Below are 10,687 nucleotides of genomic sequence, written 5' to 3'. Positions count from 1 at the left end.
AAATTTTTTCTTTCTTTTACCCATTAATCGTGACTATTTTTTATGCTCAAAATTTGTAATTTTGCACAATTGAGTCTATAAACATGAATTTAATTTATTTTCACTGGATTCTATGAACAATTTGGATAAATTTAAAAACTTTACGACTACTAGTGAATTTATTTATATTGATTTATACATTTTACAAATTTTTAACTAAAGAAAAGGGAGAGAGTAAGAGAGAAATCTGGGAGAGTAGTTTTAAATACAGTAGCAAATTTAATTCAATTGGATGAATTGTTTTATATTATAGAATCACGATTACATTAAAATAAGAAAATGTATCCAACATTTATGAATATGGTAATAATATAAAAAATAATATAAAATGAAATTTCCAAATTTCCTAGGAATATCAAAAACTCTGTGTATCCAGAGAAAGTAATCTATTTTGTAATCGAAATGGAATTTGCTAAGCATTTTATAAGTACACCATTGCTTTGGTATATGGAAGATTTTGATAGTTAAGAACATTCTAACACTACAATAAATTATTAGTTTTGCTTATTTTCACACGAAATTTTACCCCAATTACGAGCAAGAATATAAACCCTTAGAATAGGATGGAATGGAAACGAAGGTACTTGAATGGGAAAGAATAAAGTATAATGTAATCTATATATGTATGAATTAATGAACTATTGAAATATTTACTTAAAAAACATAATAATATATATTGTTAAACGCATAGCTTCTCTGAAAGAAAAAGTTTTAATTTTAGCTAAAGCTTCACATATTTCAATTGGCGTATAAATATATTTTTTAGAATGTATTATTGCAAATGTGTCTTGAATTCGAAGTTATTTTGTTTAAAATTATTTGTAAAATTTGCTCAGATATACGGTTGTTAAGTATATACTTGGACATTTATTTGGACACACACTCTAAATAATCCCATCAGTTTCCAATGCTTGTCTTATTGCCTATTTTGACATTATCGGGCTCTGCAGTGTGGGATTACAAGAGGAGCACATTTAAGGGGATAGACCAACAAATACGTAGTGCAGTGTCCTGCCTTGTTCAATTGTTTGTGTGTATATATATTTATATATGTATGTGTGTGTTGCATAGGCTGCTGTTGGCTTGTTGCTTACGACCTCAATTACATGCGCAAATAAAGTGCAACAAACATTTGTGGAGAACTCAAGCTATCCAAAAAGCCGACGGTCGAATACTAGAAGCTCCATAACCTGCACTAACACACACGTGCACACATACGCATACACACATACATGCATACATACATATATATATATATATGTATGCACATGTGCATATATTTGCTTGAGAGCATATGGCGGGGCTTGCTTTTCTAACAAAATGTTGCCTCATTTATAGCAAGAGAAGCATAATAAAGTAGGCATGAATACTCACACACACAGGCATGGTTGTGTGTGTGTGTGTGTGTGTGCGGCAGGACGTTGGTGTGCGTGCAGGTGTATTTGTATGGGCTTTTCTATGCGAATGTCCTTGTCACATTTGGGGAATTTATTCGAAAACACACATACAGTCAAGCGCATAAGTATGCTGATAACACTAATCCGAATCTACGTTAAATGTTTTACGAAACAAACACTGAAATAGCGTAATCGATGACTGATTTGAATATTTCAAATAGAAGAGCTCGGAAATTACAATTTCATAAATGCCAGAACGACTTTTGAATACCCTGTACTCACATTTTCACATAACTGACTTCAAACTAATAAGATTCAGTTTAGCAATGTTTTGTAAGGCTGAACTTATTTTATAACTATTCCTTTCCTTAGGTTAACTGATTTCAATGGAACAGAACATTATGAGGAACTATACAAAACTAAAGTTTTAAAAAAGCCGCCAAGTTTGCTTAAGACATCTTCATAAGCGGAAAATTTGTCCTAGAAAGAGTGATTTCTACATCGATCACCGGCTTATGAATTTATAAAAATTCGTCTGCAAATTATTTGCATACAGACTGGCAAATTATTTGTTCAAAAAAGCTTACTATTTCACAGATAAAAGGTTAAGTATGTACGATTTTCGAATTTAGAAATTGTCGTAAATTTGTCTGCAAACTATTTGCGGTCAGCTCATTAGCGGGCAAATTAATTCTATTTTACAATATAATTATGCCTCCCACTATAGACGTGCCAGCAGAATGTGTTTGCTGTGGTTGTTGTTAAGTAAGGTGCTCAGATATGCGAATACATTTGTGTTTGTGCGTTCGAGGGATTGTGTGCAATGCATGTGAACATAATAAGCGACCGAAAATGAACTTCTGCAGCTGTGCGGGCGTGTTGGTGTGAAGGGGTTCATGTGTATGTGTGTGTGTGTGTGTGTGTGTGTGTGCGACGAGGCTTGTGTGTGAGTTTGGTTGAAAGCGCCGTCAACTGATGTTGTTAGTCCTACAGAAAAACAGCGCCCTTCTATTAATGATTTTCACACTAGCGTGTGTAAATATACACGCACATATAGCATACATGTGCTAGAAAGCTCCAAATGAAGCTCAAAGCTGACGTTAGAGAAGCAGTCAGGCAGATGAATGCAGCACTTGAAAATCCTATTTACCCCTCTTTTTGGCTTAATTTCTTCGAACTCTAATTGCATACCAACAACAACAACAGTTTCCCTTCGGCTGCAGTTTAAGGGGCACTATTTGCCTGCAATTCTGCCTTCTCACTTCTGGACTGTTGCATAATTCAGCCCAGGCTCTGGCATTTATATGGCCTGCACCCACTAATGTGTGCCTCATAAATCTTCATAAGGCGCACGGCATAAAATAAAGCAAGCCGAGCCAACATTAATTTCATATTATCAGTTGCCCCTTGCGGGGAGCTATAAAATGGAGCTAAAGCGTCCGTACAACTTATGGCGTGTTGCGCTCCGCCCAAAACTTCTGCTTCACTCCCACATAAGGGGGCATGCACAGAAAAAAAATGGAGTAAACACACATTGTACATTACTTTGTATTTTTGTGAAATTGTATTAAATATTGTTATTTGTACAAAAGTTTTTCTATTTGGAAAAAAGAAAATAAAAGATAATTTTCATTGTGATTGAAAATATTGAACTTAATGGAACTCAGATATAAATAAATAAATCAAGTGAATAATATAAATAAATGTATATAAAACACTTTTTACATTCATTTACATTAGTACACAATTTATACTTTTAAATCATTTGCTTTTTCTAAATTTTATGTTTTCTGATCGTGTTTGCTTGTTTTTTGTTTTTGTTTGATATTTTAAACCAATATAATTTCTTTGTGAGTAAAAATTGTGAACTTTAATGGAAGTGAGATATAAATAAATGAATCAAGTGAATAATATAAATAAAAGTTCATTAAAAACTTTTAATAAAATTATACTTTTAAATAAGTTTTTTCTTAAATTTTATGTTTTCTAATCTTGTTTGCCAGTTTGTCGGTTTTTGTTTGATATTTTAAACCAGTTTTTACTAAGATTAAACCACGGTCAAAAGAGGACTCCTTGTATTCTATACTAGCCAAAGAGGTCTCTAAAATAGACAGAACTTAATCAAGGTTCAACAGTATTTAGAAATATATTTACAATTAATTAGTTATGCCTGTCACTTAAATAAAATTTAAAATGAACGTTTTTTTTAATGCTAGCTTTTTGGAAAGTGTTTATAAATACTTTAATATAATAAATTGTTGTTGAAAGAGTTGTGTAATTTGGTTTTAAAATTTGTTCCTTTTTCCTTTGAGTGTAGTATGGAGGAGCAGGCAGTGAGCGTGGCCAAAAGTGTAGCATACTTTTGGGCTTTCAATTTAATAGCATGCCAAGGGGCACTCGCTCGCTCTCACTCTCTCTCTCTCTCGCTCTCGTTGGCAATGCAACGGCAACGGCAGCGGTGAAAGGCAATAGGCATTGGCTATAACGGGACAACAGCAGCACACCAATACATATGCACAAGTTTTTAGCCATACCGAAAAACTTTTACTAGCGCGCATTTACAATGAGCTCACGTGCAGAGTTGCCATCGCCGTTGTCGACAACGTCGACGATGTCGGCGCACACAATTTCACACCAAAATGATTTTCAAAGGCCAGCCCCAAACTTTACACTGACCCACACCGCACCAAAGCTACAAACACACACACATACACAGACACTTTCGTTGCTTCAAATAGTTGTACACTGGTCGCAGCTCGAATAAGAACAATCGAACGCTTCTCTTTAACCAGCTTTGGAGAGAGAGTAAATAAAATACGTAGAGCTTCATGTGACAGCTCGATGCGTCAGATGACACAAAAGAATTGTATAGGTGGGATAGAAACATCCTCCAAGCAACTATAGAACCAAAGAGTTTATTTTCAGCTGCTTCAGAGATAACTCTTTAAATCCAAATCTGCTTCAGAGTCTCTATGCGTCAGATAATACTCGTCACATGCTTTACGCTATTTACTTGATATATAGAGAGTTATTTGTAAAGAAAATCCTCTTACCAGGTAGTCATTTTATTTACGCAATAAAGCTTATTTTGAATTGGGTTTTCTATAGTTCTAAAAAGGTAAGAATGAGCTGATCTGATCATTATTGATTATTGATTGGTTGACTGATTGATGACTATTTCTCATTGTAAGAATATAGTATCATATCGACACGACAATAAACCATCATGACTAAAGTATATCAAAAGGGTCAATTAATGCCGCATAACAAAGTTATGTAGATTGGATGCAGACGACTTAATAGCTCCATATAGTTAATAATAACGATGGGAAGGGGGTTTCTGATGAAACGGAGGTTCTTTTTTTCTTTATTGGTCCCATCTTTTTAATGCCTTCTTGAGGAATAGCTTGCATTGGCTCGCCCTCTTAGTATGATAAAGCGCTAAGAAAGGTGTAACAGGAAAAAAGATACTTTTATTTTAATATAAAATGCAGTTTTGAAAGGAAAGCATGAAGTATTTAAGATTTGTAATATAATTTCTGTAAACTTCCGATTAATCTCCCATTCATTGAGAATATATAAGTAAGTCCACGTTCTTTGTTTGAATGCAAGCCTTGAATGGGTTGGGCCACAGCCTGCACTTTTGATTCCATTCAAGTATTTTGCACTTCCTTTGAAACAGTTGAGGATGTTCTGATTATTTCCCGCCTGCAGAGAGCATTGATGGTTAGCAACAAAGATGGAAAAGAGAAACTGATAAGAAACATGTTCTTATTGAAGTGACGACCAGTGTAGCTAGTGAGTCCGTTGAAAGATGCAAATTTACTTTTGCTCGGCCAGCTGGCAGTTTAAATAAATATTAAAGTGAAAAAAATCTTGCGAGCGACGAAAGCTTTGCTCCGATTTGCTGGCTGAGGACTGAGCCTTCTTGTAATGTGCGACCACTAAGCAGAATGTTTAGCTATGAACATCAATTTCATTGCTTGTTTCGCTTTTCCACTTCTGCTATTTCCTTTCGCAGCTCTGTGCTGCTTTGAAAATTAAGGTTTGTAAGTAAGGCTTATAAAGTACTGCCATAAAACTTATTCATTCATAAATCATGCACAAAATTATTATCATTATGAAAGTTGCCTTTCAGTATCATCGCTCGTTCGTTCGTCCATCCGTCCGTCCGTCCGTTGGTTGGGCCGCTTTGGCACAAAGGGGTTAAGCATGTCATGGCAAAGATTTTTGCCTCAACGTTGACTTCATTTTTTCAATTTTTCAACATCAAAACCAACACTCTGACGGCATCCGCACGTTTATGACAAAAGAAAAATGAATGCTGCCCCAACTTGTGGGGCTGATGAGAGTCGACTACATGGGGTCTGGCATTATTCTCCCCTGCTCTTTTATATTCGTGTTGCATGACACATTCTGTGCTTTTTGGTAATTTTACACTTAATTTCATTTCGGTTCTCCGCTCGATTTTGTCTATCGTCATCCGAAACTGCTCCTCCATATGTTAACTATTGTCTGTCTGACGGATTCTGCATGCTGACTGCGTTCTTCAGTTCTGTTTTGAGCTTTTACATGCCGCTGTTTTATTTCCCACACAATCTATATATATAGTTGGTTAGTTTATTTTGTTATTGATACGCAGCCGGAAGTTTTTGTTTTTGTTTTCTTGCGGGTGTTAGTTGAGTGGAAGAGGAACTAGGACAGGAAGCAAGCAATGCGAGCAGTTTCCAAGCACTTGTAAAGTTAGACTGACTGACAAAACAAATGCACTCTAAAATTATGAATGGAAAATATGCAGTTTAAAGGATTTACGGAAACTTAACAATATATTCAAATCTTAAGCAAACTCTTAATGTTTCTCTTCTATTCATTATTATGAAAAATAATGTTGTGACTTTCTGTGTTTTGTTAAATCGCCAACCAAATAGAGTATTGCCCGATAGTTCAAAGTTTGAATTAGTTTTATTATTTATTGAGTAGATTTGTTAGATATCGAAAGCGTTTATTTAATAACAATTATTAATATGTTCTTGGAAAGCATATGTTAATCGGTGTTTTTTTTACAGCTAAGCAGTTGCTTATACATAGATACTTAGTCAGATAGCTGTCAAGTTTCCAGCACTCGTCGTGCTTAAATTTTTCCCACTGAAAAACACCAATTAGACTAAGGCCTTAGAAAAGATACAAAAAAATAAAAAATATTGCAGGCAGCTCATTTAGAACTCATTCATAGAGTACGCAAAACAATTCTGAAGTCGTTCAATTGACAAAAACCGATTTTTCGTAAAAATATTCTAGCTCCATTGCTCCACTTGAGGGCCTTAAAGTACTAATCTTCACTGGAGTTTGTCGGTAGGTAAGGGGTAGGAATATCAGGAACATATGGAAGCTTTAAAGAATGAGGTGTTTGTGTTATTTAGGAACTAAAAGAAAGAATATAAAACTCTAGTGCTAAGAAACTGTTTGTCTTCGTAAAAAATTCACAGTTGAGTTGATAATTCAATGAAAATAGAAAAAGCTTCCATAAATATTTGTATAAATATATATATTTTGAAATTAAAATGTACATGTATTTTTTCCCCTCATTTCTTTATAATTTAAATGCTGATCAGTTGCTTTCCTACCATTTTAATTGTAACATAATTTAATTACTAAAGCCTTGATAAATTTAAATTAAACAATAAATCTGCCTATCAATTGTATTTCAATTAAAATAAGTCGATCTTCAGAAGTCTTAAAAAATGACCACAATAAGCCAGATATACGCATAAACTTACTAGTTTTCTGCAATCCCTAATACATTCCCGAGGTAAATAGTGAGCTCACTTAATCCCCTGACACATATCAACCGCAAGAAAAGTAGAGTAAAAAAGAAAATAACAATCCCCAAGAGCCAACTTGTTATTTGCACTGCAAATGCTTCGAGAAGTTTGCGAAAGTGCATAAATCTTGCACTGCTCGCGAATTACTGAACGCAAAAAGCCGCGAAAAGTTTGCGAAGAGCAGAGAAACAAGTAGCCGCGTTACGCCTACAGTAAGGGAGCTGCCAATGTTGCCAATACGCCGCAAAAAACAGTAACACGCAAAGCAGCTCATAGAACACCACAGCCCCCCGCCCTGCCCTGCCCAGTCCTGTCCAGCCCTGCCCTGCCCTGCCCAGCTCAGCTCAGAGTGCTATGCAAAATAGGAAAAAGCATATTGTAAGCGCGGAAATTGAATTGGCAAGCTGTCTATGTGTTTGTTGTAGCATTCGGTTGTTGTTGTTGTTGTTGCTATAGTTGTTGCAGTAGTAGTGGCTGCTACAAAAATACTTGCGAAATAAAGTTAAGGAAAACATCAACTAGGCAAATGTAAAAACGCAGCATCAACGCCAGCCAGCAGGACGTGCCAAAAGTTTCTTTCTGCCAACGCTGAGAAGGGCAGCTTAAAAGGTGGGGATTGGGGATTGGCCGGCGGCGTGTTGGCAAACGATTGATTTTTACTGCTTTGCCAGTGACTGCAGCAAAAACAACAACAACTACACTGCTATCGTGAAGTTGTGAGTGCAAATTTTGGATACACTATACCACAAAATAATAAAAGGGTAAACAAATTTTGACAAACTCCAGTGTTAAATTAAAATATATATTTTATCTTCAACACTCAGGGATACCAATTGTGTTACCAAATCTCGGTTAAGTAGAAGCTATATGGTATATGATATAGTGAACTAATTTTCCAGCAACCAAAGAATATTTTAAATAAATATAAAATACTGAAAAATATGTGGCTACGACACATTAGTGAACAAATGTTGTTCCTAATAAGAGTGAATATTTGGCCGATCGTTCATCTGCCAGCTATAAAATATTGTAAGCCGTTTTCGCTGAAACTTGAAAATACTTGCATTTCTTATATATATATAAATTACCGGGAAATACCAAATTTTGTTATAATGTAGTACTTAATAAAGAAGTTTTGCCTGCTAAGAGTGATTTTTTGACCGATCGTGTCTTTATCCAGTTATCTAATATAGTAAGTCGTGGTCTCTTAAGCTTTAGAATTATGATATTAAACAATATAAATATAAATAATATAAATTACTAGCAAATACCAAATATGGTTAAAATATCGTAGTGAAGCAACAAGCCTGTCGAACTAAAATAAATTTCTGAGCTGATCTAAATCATAAAGTAAGCCAAAGTGCTTGAAACTATTAAATATAATATTAAAATATAAAATACTGGTACTTACCATTTCGTAGTATAAAAGCATCACCAACAAACAATTTGTACATATCTGCAACGTTCCTTCCCATGACTGCTACATGAAAGAATAAATAAAAAATAAATAAATTAATTAAACTTTGAAATATGTTAAAATATTTTAAGAAGAGTAATTTTCTATTGCAGCTATATTAAATAATAAAGTTATTTAAAATTGATTATAAACTTGATCTGCATTTAGGTAAGCCTAGTTTAAATGTCAAGTTTGGCTTGTCCAGCTGCTCTGGTTCAAAAGTTCTCGGAGATCATACAGTCGAGCAGGGGGACAAATGGACAAACACTCAAGTGAGCATAGCTTCAACGAGCTGAATGCTCATCATGTCAATCACATATGCAATCTGCCACGCCTCCTACTGCCAATAACATACATTAAATGCCGTTAGAGTAACGGTGAAGAGTATAAAAAGCAACAGTACTAGAATAGGGCGCGTGTTTTCAAACAAAATCATGGAACTTTCTGCAGCTGCCTCACGCCTTGTAACTTTTGTGAACTTTCCACGAAACATCAACAAAAGGAACGCACTGAATCCTTATGATTTACAAAGGCAGTCGCAAAGGTCGCAACTTGAACATTTCTAGTAAGTAGCAATAGGTATGTGGAAATGAAAGCACAAAGCATAACTAAATGAAAGGGTTGTGGGGGAGGAGGAGGAGCCAATTACATTTTACAACTTTATTAGAATGCAATACAATTTTTACCATATTTGGTTTTGCTATTTTGCAACAATTTCCGCCATCCCTTGTTTGTTCGCAACTAACTGTTTTCCATTTGTGGTGTGTAGAGTGGAAAGCGCAAAGGATAACAAACGCTCCCTTGCCTTTTGCCGCACTTCGTTTATTTTGCATTTTTCGCTTACAGCGTGGAAATATGCGCTGCCAGCTTCAAACTTTGCAACCTCGCGTTGCATGCAACAACAACAACAAGAATAACAAAAGCTGCCACAGCAACAGCAACAGAAACAAAACAAAACACTTTGTTTATTTTCGATTTATATTCTTGTGCTATGTATATTGCTCCAATTGCTCTATATATCTATATATATATATAGATAGTTAGATAGATGTTGGCCGAAACAGAAACAGAAACAGAAACAGAGAAAGTGGAGATGCACAATTATAAAATAAATTCGAAACTGAATGGAGTGTTAAAAAGAATTGCTGGGCTCTTAGCTGGGAAATCAGCTAATCTTTCTAAATCAACGAAAATATTTATGGCTTAATCATTTCAAACTATTTTTGCAATGGCTCAAAACTTTGAACTGACACACAGTTCTATAACTAGCTGCAAATATATTAATTAATAGAATGCTAAAATGCATTCCTTTAAACGAGTGCTCAAGTTTTTTCAAATACCATTAATTAATAACAATGAGTTATAAAATTTCCACAGCTCTATTGTTAGCAACTGAATCGAAAATAAATGTTAATTATGCACCAAAACAGACATATGTGCTCGCTCTCAGGCCACAACGAACCCATTCAAGTCTAGTCTTAGATGGTCAGCACCTTGGCCTGACCTTGTGCCACGTGTCCCCAATTGCTTTTGAAAATTTCACATCAATTTATAGTGCTGACATGCACGATTTGTGCGGCATAAGCCGTTGGTATTAAATGTGCGCCGACAAGTGTCTTTAATTTAATTTCCAATGGGTCCCAACTCGTCAAAACTTTGCATATAGTAAAGCGACGCTATCCTTGAACTGCTTTTGAACTTCTGCAAATGCGAACAATAAATATTATTTCATCGGAAAAGGGGGGCGGGGATTGGAAAATAAAAAGGGCTAGGGACTCGATTCAGTTTGTCGACAGAGTCATAACTCAAAGTTGTGTCGCACACGCATGCTGAGCGCATTTGGGGAATATGATATGAAAATGGTTTGTCTAATCTTTGTCGAGTCCCCAGGCGTGCCACGGGCCAGCACTAAGTGAAAAGGGTACAGATACCTATTCTATATACAAGTATACATATAGAAACGAGTATGTATA

This window comes from Scaptodrosophila lebanonensis, unplaced genomic scaffold, assembly GCF_003285725.1.
Source record: "Scaptodrosophila lebanonensis strain 11010-0011.00,11010-0021.00 unplaced genomic scaffold, SlebRS2 tig00000053-arrow-pilon, whole genome shotgun sequence".
NCBI classification, from domain to species: Eukaryota; Metazoa; Arthropoda; class Insecta; order Diptera; family Drosophilidae; genus Scaptodrosophila; species Scaptodrosophila lebanonensis.
This window is presented reverse-complemented; position numbering follows the sequence as displayed.